The sequence below is a fragment of the Anser brachyrhynchus genome (genome assembly GCF_964034855.1).
Source record: "Anser brachyrhynchus genome assembly, chromosome: 16".
Taxonomy (NCBI): Eukaryota; Metazoa; Chordata; class Aves; order Anseriformes; family Anatidae; genus Anser; species Anser brachyrhynchus.
In genome coordinates, this window is record NC_137734.1 from 14,252,329 (window position 1) to 14,267,655 (window position 15,327).

At 50.0% G+C, this 15,327-nt stretch overlaps 1 long non-coding RNA gene across 1 annotated transcript; it reads left to right on the forward strand.

The window, feature by feature from the left end:
* Positions 1-331: 331 nt before the first annotated feature.
* LOC308178666 lies at positions 332-12,358 on the forward strand. The gene is made up of 2 exons (XR_013939886.1): positions 332-2,031; positions 7,172-12,358. It is a non-coding gene; the product is annotated as an uncharacterized lncRNA (long non-coding RNA).
* Positions 12,359-15,327: the final 2,969 nt, after the last annotated feature.

Sequence of the window (15,327 nt, forward strand, 5' to 3'; positions counted from 1 at the left end):
GTCACCCAGACCCTCCCTGAAGCTGGAAATGAAGTTCTCCCTCCCTCCTTAGCCTCTAAACTTTGATCACGATCCCAGCAGATGCAAAATATTTGCAGTAAGAGGTGCCAGTGCCGTCAGCTCACCACAGCAGCTCCCAGTCAAAATGTTTGCATGCACACTTCAGAGTATCATTTATCTTGAGGGATGTCAACTCTAAAAATGTTAGCGCATGTCACTGTCAAAGCAAATGCCAGAAATTAGCTTTCTTTCATCTGAAAGAAGAATAATTAACTTTGCAACTGTTTCCAAAAGTGCTAATTAATGGGTTTCACCAACTTGATTTGTCAGGATACATCTTGATTGGAACAACAGCTTGTTCTTCCCCTTGAGGATTATGGCTCTTCTTTTGGACTCTTTTCCTCATCCGCCAATTTATTGTGAGTTGAGAAAAATGGATGTCATTTACAACACAAAAATAAACACGCAAAAAAGGGAAAGCCCCAGAGACATGTTAACATTTATTAATTATTTGTGTACGCTTCTCTATTAAAAATAATGTAGGAACACGGTGTTCCACATTAACAGACTAATCTTTAAGCAAGACAGGATTTTGTTGGCTGTTTAGCTTCCTGAATAACCAGGACAAGTCTTCACTTGAGATGTCTGCGTGTGGGGGTGCTCGGACTGGACCAGTGGGTGGGAGCTGATCTCCCTCTCTCGCCTTTAAGGTCACCTTCGGGACCAAACTTTCGCTCCAGAGAGCACATTTTCCTTATTTAAATTCCTCCAACAATTTGCACAACATATTTTCTTTACCAAGCTGTCCATGATGTAATAACTTGCCTGGCTTTCAATACTGAGCTCCTTCCCCACTATCCTATGTCATTATTTGGATGCTCTCTTGCCACGGGGCTGGGGTCTGAGCTTTGTCTGCCCATGCTGAAGTGAAAAGTGAAATGCCCGATGAAAAGTAAAACGCCCACAGTGACCAAAGGGCTTCAGCCATCCCCATCCCACAGCCAGTCAGTGGGAGCCAGCACCCACTGCCTGAATCCCTGAGGCCCTTCAAAAATCCAGAAGCTCGGATGCATCTAACAATTTAAGAGACCGTGGCCTGAAGAAGCAGTGGAGGTCACGACCAGGCTTTACATAAACTGCCTGACAGAGGGCAAGCTCAGACCTTTGTGTGCGTTCCTGGAAATATAAAGTAAATCAGGAAATCAAGTGGAAAATCCAGGAGGTTATTATTAAAAATCCACATCTCAATTATCGTTACAATAAACCTTACACCAGAGGTCATTTACATTCATGGTAATTAGGGAGGAAGGTTACGGGTGGAGAATAACGGTATATCAGCTAAAGAAGAATTTTATTGCAGAAAACCTGTGCCTGACGCTGCTGCCCGCACTGATCTGGCTGGGCTGGGGTGTGCTAAGGCCTGCGGCCACGCTGAGGCTTGCGGCCACGCTCAGCTGCAAGCAACGCTCCTGCGGCCACCCACCCTCTGCAGCTGCCCCCGGCTCCCCTGGGGCTGCTGGGGCACCTGAACCTGTCCTTGCCCTTTCCAGGTGGAGGAAGGGTGGTATATAAAGGAGCTAAGGGCACACCACCAGCTGGTTTGCTTGGAGAGGAGCTGGAGGAAGGGTGGATCCCTGGGACAGGTGCTGTGCTTGGTGGTTGTTTCGTCTTTGTGGTGTGTTGGGCCCTTCTCCTTGTCTGTAAGGTGGAAAAAATAGGGTGAGGATGTCTAAGTGTGACTTACAGTCATGTCAGTCAGTTCCTCTCTCTTTCAGACTTGTTCTAAGCTTTCTGGGGTCAAAGAAGAAAACCTCCAGGTTTGGGGGTCCACTGGGATCAGAGCTCTGGGGGAGAGCTGGGAGCTCTGGTTTTCGTGTGGCCCTTCCTTGAGTTCCTGCAGGTTGTGCTGGTGGTGGCTCTTCTCAACCTCTGGCGGGAGAGTGGAGGAAAAGAAAAACCTGGGAGCCACAACTCATTCAGTAAAGAATAGCGGATCCCTTCCACGGGCTGCGACCTCTGTTTTGGCTTTTGGTGGGCTGTGCCTTATACTCAAAGCTGGCTGTAAAAGGTTAATGAGTTACTAGCTGTGATTACAAGCATGTTAGGGCATAAGGAGCAAGTGGATGTGCATGTTTAAAAGTATATCTAGAAGTAAATTAGGCGGTTATAACCCATGTGTTAGTAGTTTAAATTTCTGACAATTGATGCATTGCGAAGTTTTAAATAACTTCATGTTTTTGAGCTGTTGATGAACTCCGTTGATGTGGCTGTAGCCTGAGCAAAGTTTTGTACTGGCTTCTCACAGTAAGGAACCCCTGCAAATTTTAGTCTGGTGCTTTCCTTGAGGGGAAAGTGGGAAGGGGAGGAGAAGGTACCTCTGAAAGAAGAGGACAAACAGCACCACAGGATGAGGCTAATACCCTGAAGGAAATCACTGTAATGGTGAAACCACATTTTCTTGCCACCTGGTCACAGACCAGCTTAAAGACTTCCAGCAACTTCACCTTCGGGGATGTCAGTGTTATTTACTGGATGTGTCTACTTAATTTGTTGCTATATTTACACTTACAGTAGAGGCTAAAATCCTGTGTCACTGCATTTTTAAGTGGAGTCTATTTTTATCTGTGGAGGAAGGGAAGAATTTTGACGTTTACTGGAAGCTGTGGGGTTCTCATCGTTCTGAAAGAATGGATAAATATCCAGGAGTAAATCTCTCACCTACTTACTGTTGCTTTTTGAATTTCACCTGCAGTGTCTAGTCAATCCATTAGGTTAAATTTAGGCCAGCAAAAAAAAAATATATATATATGGTTAGGTCATGATTCTTTATTGGCTTCCTATTTTAAATGGCCCTTTAATCTCAGCTGTTAATATGAGCATATTTGTTCTGGTTTCCCATTTACCTGGGACTGAACACATAAGAATCTCTACAAGAGCCAAAGTGCAAGTAGCAAGGTTATTTTTATAAATTAAGTGAGGAAAAAAAGTCCTTTTTGCAGGGTAGTTCTGTTGTCTAGTGCGTTCCAGGGCTCTTTCAGGTGCTGTGACAAGCACTGGAAATGGAAAAGAGTTGGGCTTGAGTCTGAACTGAACCTTGCTTGTGTCCTTAGAGAAACCCTGCTGTATTTTATTACTTGTTAGCAGACATGGGGAGTTTTGTGAAGTCCGTGGGACTGGATGCAAATAGTAGCACAGAACATGTTAAACCTGGGTTGTGCATGGAGAGGCAGTGCCTAAAATCACCAGTGTTGGCTCAAAGGATGCTACTGGGGGCTTTGTCCTCTACATCAAAAATCCTGTAGAAAAGAGAAATTGTCAAGATTTGGAAGGATGGATGGAATGGGAGTCCTGCTGTATTGCATCACTTCTGGATCCTTTAACAGGGGAAATAGTACTTTTTCACACAAATGTGGATTTGAGTCCTTGGCTGTAAGGCAGGTGCTGGGGCTCCTTGCTGCTGGTGGCCTCTGGAAATGAGGGGGGCTGGAACCCAGTGTGATGAGCAGCTGGGGAGGGAAGGGATTTGTCCTATGTGGGCTGAGAAGATGCCAAAGCTCTGAAAGTCAGTGGGGATTTGAGTGAAGTGTGAAACTCCCTCCTTGCTGCGTGCAGGTCCCTGCCCTACATGCACACATGTGAGTGTAATGTGCTGTGGAAAATCCCGTGTCTGCTGCAGATGCTGCATGCTTTGAGTCCTTAAGCTCCATGTTATTCCATTTTCAAGGCCCCCCTTCCCAAATGGCAGTGGGAGCTTCTAGGGAGAAGTCAGGCTGTCAGCACGCAGCGGCTTGGCCTCTCCCCACAGTGCCAGCAGGTGAAGCTCCCTCGTGCTCTCCTCTGCGTTTCCCGAGCTTTGCTGTCCTCACCAGCACCCTCTCCTGCTCCTGGACCAGAGGGACCTGGGTCCTGCGGGTACAGGCTGGCTGCTGTGCAGCTGCCAGCAGCTGGGGTGGTGAGTGTGGGCTTTGCAGAGGGATAGTATGCAGATGACAGCTTTTGTCTCTGTTTACTGGAGTGCATCTTGTAACCAGATTCCTCCCCAGTGCACATCCCCCTTCCCGCCCCCCTGCTTGCAGCCCCTCTGGATTGGGCTCCTTTACTAAAAATTGGTTGGGAATGAAGGCGGGGGGAGAAACTTTATTAGTGTTATACATTATTTTCCTCCTCTCCGTTCTCCCCCCTTCTCTTCCTGCATGATGAATTGCCTGGTACTGAGATGGTAGCTCCAGCCCAGGCACTTAGCAATCTCCTCCTGGTCCCTTGCACAGACAGATGGGACGGCCCATGTCTTGACCGTGATTGATTAGCTGGAGAAAGCCTGTTGAGTGGAGTTCCATGAAGATTGATGCTTTCTCCTTCTAACAGCATTTCCAAAAAGTTTCTATTACATTTTGATTATGTTTATAGAATCTCACTGGTCTCCAGGAAGATTCAATCTTCTCTTTCCCCTCTCCCCTCTGTGCAGTGTGTGTAACTTCCCTCCTGTGCATATGCTGTTCATCCATCTCTTACTGTTATTCCTTCAGGGGTACCCCCAGAGGTCTCTTAGGACAGTTCCCTCCTTGTGTCCCCTCTGTCCCCCCAGCAGAGGCACCTCTGTGGTGGTTGTTGCAGACTCTTGTAGAGGCCACAGGTAAAGCGGGAGTTCCCCAGCACTGGGTGGTGCCTGCCCATGTGTGGCCTATAAAAGCTATGCAACAGGAGGGAGGAGTGCTTTCTGTGGCAGCTTGGTGGAGAAGTGGATCATGGAACCACGAGTGGTGCGGTATCTGGGTGGAGAACCACTGCACGAGGCTGTGGCTCCTACCTACCCACCGATACCTGCTTTGCCCAGCCTGGGCTCTCTGCAGCTGGAGGCTCAGTTCAGCCACTTGCATCTAGGTTGGGATGGGCAAGTTCTTAAAAGCTACAGGGCCTTTGGTGCCTGAGGGTTGGCATGTTTCCCATGGAGGGAGCCAGAAAGATGAACTATTTCAGCATCCCAAGCCACCCTGTTGCAGCTGGGTGGGGGGAGACAGCAGGGCATGTCCCTGTGCTGGCTGCTTTTCAGCATCACCATAGGAAGATGTTTCTTCACCAGGCCAGACACCCTAGAACAGAGGTGGAAAGTGCACAAAGAAAAGCAAACAGGCCATGTCTGGTCTTCCGATCACTCTGCATGGGCCTTCCTGCATCAGAGCTCAGCACTCCTGGGGAGCCATGCAGAATGCAGCAAGAAGGCTGGTGCGGATGGCATGCATGTGTGCGGGTGGGAAGAGGCAGCAAGGGAGGCTTCAGTCCTGCACAGAGCAGTCTGTCTGGGGTTGCCCATCTAGGAAGGCTAATATATTTTTCAGTAGCTCCACAAAATGTGTAGATGCGATTCATAAATAATAATTCAGGTATGGTGCTGAAAGGTGTGCTCACTGCTGCACAGAAGTAAAGATAAAGTCGGTCTGACATCAGATAAATCAATTTTAAAAGGCTGGGCTCCAAACTATTAGGAAGCTTCTCAGTTGGTTCCTTATTGTAGCAAGTTACATTTCAAAATACTAAGAAACCAGCTTTCCTGTCCTTCCCACCTTATTTAATTAAGTAGAGAGATGGTCTCTTTTGTAGAACAAAAGTCAAAGGCAGCCACCTTTTTTTCCACCACTGTGTCCTTCCTGGGAAGTGGAGCCACCCCAGTGGATGCCCAGGAGCTGCATGCCCATGTCTGCCCCAACGGTGGGGGCGATCCCACCACGGGGCTGTGCACACCCGTGCAGGCTGAGCATGGTGCAGGAATGGGGAACTGCTCGCGGCTGCCTGCCTGCTGCCCTCCGTGGGGGGGAGGTCCTCTGCCTGCTCTCTCCCTTCCGTCCGTAGCTGAGAGATCATGGCTCTGTCCCCAGACTTGGGGTTTTATGGGTGGGTTGGAGGCCTTCCTGTGAGGCTGTAACCATCTTGGCCTAGCAGGGGCTGCCTTTCCCAAAGGCAGTGAGCAGTGCCCCAGGGTAGGTAATGCAGGGCACGGCTGCTACAAGTCATAAATACAGGCAGGGGGCATGAAGCTGGTGTGCAGGGTGGGCTGGTTTCCCCACCAGCCATCTCTGGAGCCTGTCTGGAGAGAGCAGATGCTCCTGTTAGAGCTGTGAGGGAGGGATGCAGGGGGCAGCTGCTGCCTCCCATTGGGTGTGGGGTTTTCTGGTGGTCAGGAGCACTTTTGCATCTCCTCTGCCAACCGGTGGATAAATATCCCAGTGGAGTCTCTCCCTGATGGATGTGGGTGTTTTTCAGCTGCAGCCGCACTTTTGCCTGGCCCTGCGCTGCTCTGAGCACTGGTGTTGGATGTGGCCACCCTGGGTCAGGTCCCCCCAGGGCAGGCAGAGCACAGGGTGATGTGTCAGCAGGGCTTGGGAAGCCTGGTGGGCATCTCATAGCTCCTGGTTCCTCTCCAGGTGTTGCTGGGGTCTTGCCCTGCTAGGGAAAAGGCTTTGCCAGCCTGCTGGGCTGCCTGGTGTGGCCCTGCATCACTGGGTGGGCGCACAAGTGCACGGCTCATCCTGCTGGTGGGAATGGCTGATACCGAACTGCTAGCTTCTGCTTTAATTTTTTTGTGCCTCTTGTGTAAAATCCATCTGGGCAGGAAGCCATGGTTTGTGTGGCAGTTACAAATACAGGCGGCAGAGGCGTGTGCGTGGGTTCCCCCTCCCTGGCCAGGAGATGCTGTGGCACCCTGCGACACAGCCCTACGAGCTCCCAAGGGGTCTCCCCCACCCCAGTTGCCTTGCCTGCCTGCCCCTGCCATCCCAGGCTATTTTTTAAAATACGGGCCCCATTTTTTATTTCTGCATTTATTACAAATGCAAATTACAGATGAAAGCATCAACTACACAAACCATTACTCAGAGGAGCATCTTTCCAACTGCTGGACTTGGACTGAACAGCTTGTGGTTAATTTGCTATATAATCACTGCCTGCAACAGGAAAGCAAGTGCTTCAACTGTGCTAATATTATGAAAGGGGAAGTTAACCATAGAGATAAATTCTGAGGAGCTGCAGCTGGGATGAAAGAGGGAAATAAATGTAGCTGGAGTCCAGGCTTCATGCTTGCAAAAGTAGCCGCTTGGATATTTAAAGGGATAAAAGATAAGAGTTCAGGTTAAACGTGGTTTTGAAGTTGCTTTTAGCCTGCATGTTTTTCCCCCAGAAGCAGAGGATCCCTGCAGCTCCCATTGACCCGAGATCTGTTCAGTGCCCCGGCCCGCAGGCAGGCGTACGGATGGGATGAACTCCCCGCTGCCCTGACCCCTGGGTGGCTTCCCAGGGCAGCTGCTCCCAGGGATGGGTGCAGGTCCTGTGCCACAGAGATCAGCGCACGGCAATTGAGCTGGCAAGTGTTTACTGCAGGAGGTTCTTTCCCATCGCTTGGCTGCAGTTTGGCCTCTTGCACAAAAGCCAGGGAAGCGGTTTTCCAGGGTTGTTATACGAAGTGTGTCCCCGTTGTATGGTGCTGCGGGGCGGGATCCGTGGTATCTCCTGAAACAGCCGCTGGTACTCAGCAGGTTCACTTACCCCAGACAGAAGAAATGCTGAATGTATAAGGACAAAATGCTGCTCTGGGCTGAAAGCATTGCTGATTTGTAGTATTGCTCTGTACCCCTTGAATGTGCAGACCTCACCAGTGCTGGCCTAACAGCCGTGCATGAGACTGAAATAACCTGTAGACCTTCCCAAGTGGCCAACCCTCCTTGCCCTGCCATTCCTGTGCCTCCAAATGTACAGCAGTATAGCGCTCATGCTGTGTTGCAAAGTGCTCTAGGGATTAAAAAAATGTTCCTGAAGATTATCTCTCAGGATAAATCTAAAGTTTTGTCTAACGCTTTTCTCTGGAGGCTTCTGAGAGGCAATAGCTTCTAGATGAGCAGAGATAGGGGATGTGCAGAGGAGAGTGAATCAGCTCAAGATAATGGGTGAGCTGGTTCTTATGAAGCAAGAAAGCTCCAGCTCCAGGAGCTCTGCAGATTCACATCCACCTCAGCCCCTTCTCTGACTCTGCAATGTTTGCTTTGGGTTGCTTCTCACTTTGGTTCCCAGGCCTGGAGCGAAATTCTGGGTTGGGGAGAGGACGCAAAATGCCAGAGGAGATTTTGTTCCTGGGAGAAGCTGGCCCGTCCTCTGAGCAGGGGGCTGAGGTTATTCCCATGGTCTCGTGCTGGGGCAGCTAAAGCATTCCCCAAAATGCTGAAGACCCCAAAAGCAGGGGCACTGGAGGTGCTCTCAGGCTCTTCTTTAGCCCCACCACTGTGAGTAAATTGTGCTGACAGTGCAATCCCTTGGTGCTGGAAGAGCCTGTCCCTGCCATTAACTTGGCTAAGCAGCACCAGCAGAAAGTGTCACCAAGTTCCTCAGTGCTGGGAACTGGCTTCCATGGGACCTCCAGGCCCCCATGGCATATAAGCAGAGCATGCAAGTCGGTGCAGGCAGTCCCATCCCCTGGTGACCTGGGGATATGAATGGCCGTAACAGGGCTTTTTGCTTCAGGCTTTTCCAGAGCCGGCTTTGATTCTTGGACCTTAAACTTAGGGGGAAGTGTTCATTGGGCTTTTTCTTTATAAACCCACAGCATTTTGCCCTGTTTTGAGGCGTGAGCATTTCTTTCTCCGAGCTGATCGAAAGCTGCTGGGTGAAAGCATTCTCCTCGTCCCCTGCTTACCGGCTACGAGACAGCCGTAACTCACGGCGCTGACAACTGCAGCTCCACAAGTTAATCATCGACCAGGCAGGATGGAGATGCCCAGGAGCATATGTAAAGAACAGCAGGCTGGAGGCCCTGCGTGGGCAGGCAGCGGGAGGGAGTCGCTGTTTGGGGAAAGGGGGGAGAGAAAGCGCGGGTGGCTGGACAATGGCGGGACTGTTGCGTCAGTGCTGGCCTTGCAGTTTGCCTCCCCAGTCAAAACAGATGAGCCATGAAGCTCTGTGCCCGGTCAGGCGAGGATGCTAGGAGGGCACATCTCACGGGGCAGCGTGCGGCACGGTGCGTGGTGGTGTTACCTGCTGGATTTTGGGTATGCCGGCTGCAAAGCGCTGAAGCAAAGATTGGGGATACAAAGTGCGAGAAGCTGCTGCGGGTTCCTCTGCCCAAAAGCTAAATGCGTCAGAGCAAACTCACAATAAGTGATTTAGAGAATAATCAATAACATTAAAATCACCTGGCAAGGAGAAGACCCTGCATTTTTAATGCATTTTCTAGATATTATTAAATAATATATCCCAGGCAAACTCCTGAGTGATGAATTTGGCAGCTGTTTGCGAGAGGTGATAAATCCAGGTACTGTCCTTCCCCTGCCCTCCTCCTGAGGAGGGGGTTGGCACCACTGAAGAATGTCTCCTTGCTTTTGGAAAATGATTGGCGGGTAGACCCTGAAGATGTTTGGATGCCAAAGGCACACCCTGCGGGTGTGACAGGGCTTTGGGGTCAGGCAGATCTGCAGGTCGATGCACTAATCTGCAACGAGGGGGACCAAGACTTTCTAACCTGGAGTAGTCTCCAATGGCTCTGCATATGGGATGTCTGGTGCTGCTTGCTCAGCTGCCTCTCAGGGGCAGCGAGGCTGTCTGAGACACAGAGGGAGCTGTAAGTGTGGTCCTGGGCATGGGACCACCGGCGTGGTGGGGCTCTGAGCGTGTTCTGGTGGCAGGGGAGCAGGATATGGTCCTGGTGCTCTGTGCGTGCTGGCTTTTGGTGTTACGGTGACAAGGGGCGAGCTGAGACCTCGATCTCCCTAAGCGTGTGGGCTCATCTGACATCCGCTTCCCCCTGCATGAGCAGAGGAATAGGAGGTTTTAAAAATGATCATTCGCAAGCTGTCTCCCCAGAAGCCAGCCTGGCACCACCGGAGAGGCAGCCCTCCAACAAGCCAGCCTGCCAGGGGACAGCCTGGCAGTGAGGGGAGAGGAAAGGCATTTGTCTGGTTATTCACTTTTATCTAGTTACACTTCGCCTCTCACAGAAAAGACTTTGAACATAAAATTCAGCAGTGACTTACAATTTTGTGGCTTTGTTTTAAAGCGAAGGCGATTTTTCTAGCCTGGAGATGTAACTGATCTTTTACCTTTGGTTGGGGTGTTTGTTAAAAGAAAGATAAAACACGCTGTCCATTGATCTGTCTTAACCCTGAGTTTTACTGTTGGCGAGGAGGGCAGGATTAACTGTCAGAGCAATGCTGCTCATCCCAGCGAGCGCAGCGCTTCTCCCTGGCACCACCCTGCTCCTGCAAAGCAACCCTCGTGGGATTTCAGCAAGACCATCCCAGCTCCTCAACCACAGCGGCAGGTTGGGAGGCTTTTGAGTGCAAGGAGACAAATGCACGGGAGAAAAGCCCAGCAATGATCATTGAAATGATTCCTTCTGCCTCTGGGAGTCCCCAGGCTGCAGAGGTAGTCTGGAAGGATCTCCGACTTCATGGTGTTCGGAGCTACTCCTGCTCAGCGCTGTTGGCAATGAGGTGCTGGTGACACGGTGATCGGTGTAAGCTGCTCTCATGTCCTCTTACAGCAGCCTTTCAAGCACTGGTGTTTGGAACCAATAACCAAAATGTGAATTATCATGAGCAGCGTCTAGCCTTTCTCCGAGCCTACCAGATATTTTGGTTCAGTTTTTGAGCGAACGCATTAACAGAGCACGTTTTTTGGTAGATGCTTGTGTGTTTGAAATCTGGATGGCAAGCTTGCTCAACCTTAATTGTGAGGTTTAACCACTCTGCAGTTCAGCTCCCTTTTCCAGCACATCTGGGAAGGAGACAGCAAAACAGATGCTGGCAGAGGTGAGGTGGAAGCTATGCTGTTTTTAAAGGAAGATAAAAATGCAAACAAGGAGGGGAAACAGTTGGTTTTCCTCCATTTGCTGAACAGAGGAAGATACATGACTGTCCCATGAGCGTGTCCTGGTGCAGCCCAGCCACTGCTGTTCTACTGAGGAATTTTTCTGTGTGCTCTTAAAACAGGTTGGTTTGAAATATCCACCAAATGACTCATGATATCATCAGTATCCAGTATCTTACCTGAACAATGATTCACCACTGCACCACCCAGTCCTGTCCTGATCTGACAGCTGATCTGAAACACCCTGGGTACACAGGCAGCAAAAGCCCAAGACCCATTTCAGTTTCTGCACTTGAGGGTACCACAGATTTTTTTTAGTAACTGTGCGGTGATGTTATTGGACTCCTAAATCTTAGGACTTGGGTTTACTGTCTGTTTTAATGTTTTTAGTTAGCTTGCATTTTCAATTTCTTGTTTTTTCATAGTAAATCTGACACCAAAATCAGACTGCGTTGCAATGACAAATTCAAGTGTTGAGAACGGTGTGACTAACTTCTGCAGAAGGACCGTGCCACTGAGCCATCGTGTAGAGCAAACTGAAATAGCTGAGGATGCTTTCTGAAGCGGGCTGGCTGGAGCCATTTCTATCACAGCGGAGTGAGGGATATGCCTCCAGCTGGATGTGACCTTCACTAACACAGTGTCTTAACACTACTCAAGGAGGCTGTAGTTAAGTGTGCCCAGGCTTTCGCTGGATGCTGCAGGGTTTTGTCTGTCTGAGCACTTAAGTGCATGTTACAAGGATGGGAGGGAGCACAGTGTGGAGCCTGGGGTCGGACCCTTCTCATCTAGCAGCGTAGTCACAGCTGTATTCTGCAAAACCACGGTGCTGCAGCCCTCCTCTTGCATGCAGCCTCTGCAGCTACCTCTGTTGGTAGGCTGCATGCTCCTAAGACATGCACCAGTCTCGCAGCCTTGCATGTGGAGCAATCCTGATTTCCTCTGGTCCCTGGATTGCACAGAGCTCTGTGCTCTGCACCAGGAGCCTGGTGTTCAGCTCTGAAACAAACCTATTGGTAGAGCCATGCTGGAGACTCTGGAAACTAGTTAAATTTCTTTGGTGTCGAGTTTTAGATCACACCCAGGACTTCCCTCATAGGAAAGGGATGGCTGTTGATGGCTCTAGGACCAGGAGTTCCTAACAAGAGAAGTGCTCTCCTATACTGGGGCTACCCTGAAAGCTGCTTCCTACGTGGTCGCCTTGGTTCTCCAATATTTGATAGAAAAAGATGGTTAAGTGGCAGCAGCAGCTGGTGAGGGAGCAGATGGTACCACCTGCATCATCAGATGCTTTATCACATTCTTTTTTATCCCACAAAGAGCGTCTGGAAAGCAGAGGAGAGCGTGGGAGCTGGTGTGGGTTGTGAAGGCGTGAAAAATCGCAGGTAGCAGCGCTGCTTCCCCGCCGGGCTGCTGTTTGGCTCAGCACCGGGCTCAGACGGTGCTGGTGGGGAGGTCTGGGCCCAGCAGTGCCTGAGCCTGCTCTTGGAGGCATAAGGCCCTGGTGCAACCTGGTGGCTGGGGGTCAAGGGATTGGGAAGTTCAGCTGAGCTTTTTTGGATGGCAGGCAAGTCCCCAAATTCACCTTGGTCATGCCCATCCTGGACTCTACCTCCTAACCACATCTCAAAGGAGGTTTAACTAGAGGCCTGTGGTTAACCTTTCTAAGGGGTTCGGTTTGGTCGTGTATGAGTTCTGGGTTTCAGTGTTTCTGGGCCAGCCTGAGTTTCAGCTTCTTGCAAGCTACGCGAAGCAATAAGCTGCAGGTACAGAGGAGGAGGGAGGTTTATGCTTCTCAGCCTGCGTGCTGCACAAGCCAAGGAGTTATCCTGCATCGGACCTCTCCCACGGTCCATCAGGAACACCACACTTAAAAGAATATTAAAGCACAAATCCCCAAACTGATGGGCTCGAGGGATGGCGGGGGGCAGCGACTCCCAGGCTGCCTGCAGGAAGATGAGCCACAGGGAGGTTTCCTGCAGCAAATATTACGGAGCAGTAGGCGCTGTGGCAGGCCGGTAGCTGCATGGCAGTTGTCTCACTTGTTTATGGAGCAGTCAGCAAAGCCTTTCAGCGCCCTGGGTTAATGTTTGAACGGGAGGATGTCTGGGTGGGAGGCTGGCATGGGAGGGGAGCCCACGAGGAGGCCGGCAGTCATCAAGCCCAACAGGAAGAGGAGCGTGTAGGACTACAAAGGGGGAGGAAGCTCATTGTGTCCCAAACAAGATGGAAGATGCCGCATGAGGAAGACAGCTAACTGGTGATTAATTAGAGGCACGCTTTGAATGCCGCACGTGGTTGAGCATTAACAGGGTCTCTGTTGTGCAGTCGTCTTACGTGGTGGTTTCATTGTCTGGCCGGTGTGGGGCAGAGGATTTGGTCACTTCCAGAAGTTTTGTGAAAATGTGGGGATTTCACCTTCAAGAACATAAGGAAAGGGAAAATTACAAAAGGTGAAAAGTCACCTAGAAATTATGATCAGAAGTTTAAAAAAAAAAAAACTACATTTTGGGGTTTTGTTAGGGGCAAAGGAGGAGGCTCCTGTTCCTGAGTGCTCTGCTAGCTGCATCCCATCAGCTCGCTCTCTGGGTTTCTGAGCCCAGCCACAAGGGCCGTGCCTGTGCGGTGTGCGTTGTATTCCAGGCATGTCCGTGGGCCCCTGGCTCTGTATTAGTGTTTATAGGAAGTCAATGAGATGGAACTCGATAGAGAAAAGGAAGACTTAAGAGTCACTGGAAGACAAATGTGAAGGTCTGGCACTCAATAACTTTACTGAATCATATCTTTTTGTTGCTGTGTGGTTCTGGGTGGTAGGAGTACAAGAAAGGACAACAGGTCTGTTTCAATGGGCTGTTCACCTTTGCCTTCAGAGAACGGGGGGATGTTTTAGTTCTCTTTTAAAAAATGATATCCATCCTCCGCTTGATATGAAGTCAAGCGACACCATGAACTGGGAAGGTGTCAATGGAGATGACGTGGGGTGCCACGGGTGTGCTCACCAGTTCTCCCCATGCACAAGTGTGTGCACATCTCCAGCTGGGACGCTGCAGGGGTTTGTAAGGGGTTGGGCCAGGCTGCAGCAGAATTTTGCCTGAATGGCTTGGGCATCCCCTTGAGCACATCCCGTTGGTGGGTACAGGTCAGGCACAGGTTGGGCAGCTTCTGCTGGGCACGATGCAGGCTGGCCTTCTAACTGAACCTCTGAGGCTTGCCATATAAATAATAAGTGCAGGTGAAACTAAAAAGTGTGAAGCAAGATGCTCAGGGAGAAATGCATCTGGGATGGATTTTAGGAGGTGGCAGGAGTGCTTGAGCACAGCCCTTCTGAACCTTCAAGGAATTTTACTGAAACTTTCGTCTCCAGCTATGTTTATGGAAATGTGAAATGGCAATACTAAAAAGCTTCTTCATTAATGTGATGCCCTTCCTTAATTATATTTATCAATTAGTATTAATTTATATGGCTAATTAACTGAAGTCATTAATGTATACTAATGCATAGTCTTGCCATAACCCTGGGTATTTTCTCTTCCTGAACAGTACATTTTTGTACACTATTGCGCCATGGATTAAACAAACACTTTTAAGCAATAAAAAATGTAAAATCTTAGAACTGAATAGATGCAAGACAGAACTGATGGTGGGCGGGACTCTAATTCAGTTGTGTTCCCTTCTCTTTTCCCCTAAACAGCTTTGCAACATGGGTTTAACACCTCTGGGACAGGTTCTGATGAAGTAGATTTGGATTAACTCCCCAGGTCAGACGCTGGATTTATGAGCACCTGTGAGTGTTTGGATTCAGGGTCCTCGTCCTGTACACAGCATTCTCATCCTGTAGCCTGTGTGTGTGTGCCTCTGCTCTATCCTATTTGCACCAATGTGACAAGCTGCTGTTTCCTAAGCATGGATATTTTCAGGCTGCTAAGTGTCACCCGTACACCAGGACCATGTGTCAATAGCATAAAAGCTGGATGTGCTTTTTCTTCACCCTTGGTATGGACAGCAGAGAATGGAGAAGGCAGGCTGTCCCAGGAAGATTGCCAAGAGATGTTTCCAAAGATGGTCTAGGGACATGTGGATGTAATGGCACCGTGGTACGGGGAGGGACAACAGAGCACGTAGCTCTTGCATGAGGATCTGGCCTGTCCCGTGCTCACAGGGGAGGGAGGGCATTCATCTCTTCTCTCTGGTACAGCAGCCTGCTCCCTTGGAGGATGCGAGCTCTCCTGTCTCTTGTAGAGGCTTTGAAGAAAGTCTTTGTGCTTAGGGAGAGCCCAGACTGCAGCAGTGAGCACTCACCCACCAGATTCCTCCCACGAAGGCTGTGGCAGTGGCAGCTTGCCATCAAATTCCCAGACCCAGAAAGCCTCAGCTGCATTGCTTCTGGCTGCAACCCAGCTCCGGTGCCGCCTTTCCCCTGGGGCTTGCAGGCTCTCGTGGGCTTGTGGTCCCGTAAGGAGTGGGACTTGCTAAATTCTGCCT